We start from the raw sequence: 657 nt of genomic DNA, 5'->3' as shown, positions 1-657 counted from the left end.
AAAGAATATCTCTTTGGATTTGAGACTTTAGTCTTTGCAACTTTACAGATCTTCTTTATGCACCAATAGCTTGTAACACTTCAAAGAGAAAGGAAAAATTGAAATCGCATCATATGACCCCTTTAATTAGAAACTTCCAGTTTTATATATTGTTACTTCTGATCAGAAACAAAGTCTTGTCTTTCAAATTATGTCAATTTTTTCAGGAAATTCAAACAATAAATGATCGCTGTATAAACGCCTCAGTTCAAACGGCTCTTAGTTAGTCTTAACGCGAAATAAACATGAATGAACATCCCATGCCTCATGTAATCGCTCAATCAGTGTTTCAACCGTGGAAAGACGTCAATAAAACAGCTTGTAAAAAAAAATGTCACATAGCATTTCATTTACCTCAGGCAAGTCATCAGTGTCCACAGCTCGTTAGTTTGCTAGAGAAATGAAGTCTAGAGAAGAAAATTCACAAAATATTAGACTTTATACTCATTATATTTTACTTTACCTGTTAGAGATGTCTTAATTATTTAATATATGTTTAAATAAATCTGTTAAGAAACAAGTTATGACATCCACTGTGTAAATTAATATATTTCAGCAATAAATAGAAATTTAAATTTACTTCAAATTTTTTTTTTTTTCATTTTAAAGTTAATTTAA

The 657-nt window shown here is 29.2% G+C and overlaps 1 protein-coding gene across 1 annotated transcript in view; it reads left to right on the top strand.

The window, feature by feature from the left end:
• Positions 1-657, top strand: part of cpxm1b (carboxypeptidase X (M14 family), member 1b) — a 14,715-nt gene that overhangs the window by 8,471 nt on the left and 5,587 nt on the right. The window lies entirely within an intron of this gene.

Source organism: Sinocyclocheilus anshuiensis, unplaced genomic scaffold, assembly GCF_001515605.1.
Source record: "Sinocyclocheilus anshuiensis isolate Anshui unplaced genomic scaffold, SAMN03320099.WGS_v1.1 scaffold352, whole genome shotgun sequence".
Classification (NCBI taxonomy): Eukaryota; Metazoa; Chordata; class Actinopteri; order Cypriniformes; family Cyprinidae; genus Sinocyclocheilus; species Sinocyclocheilus anshuiensis.
This window is presented reverse-complemented; position numbering and strand designations above follow the sequence as displayed.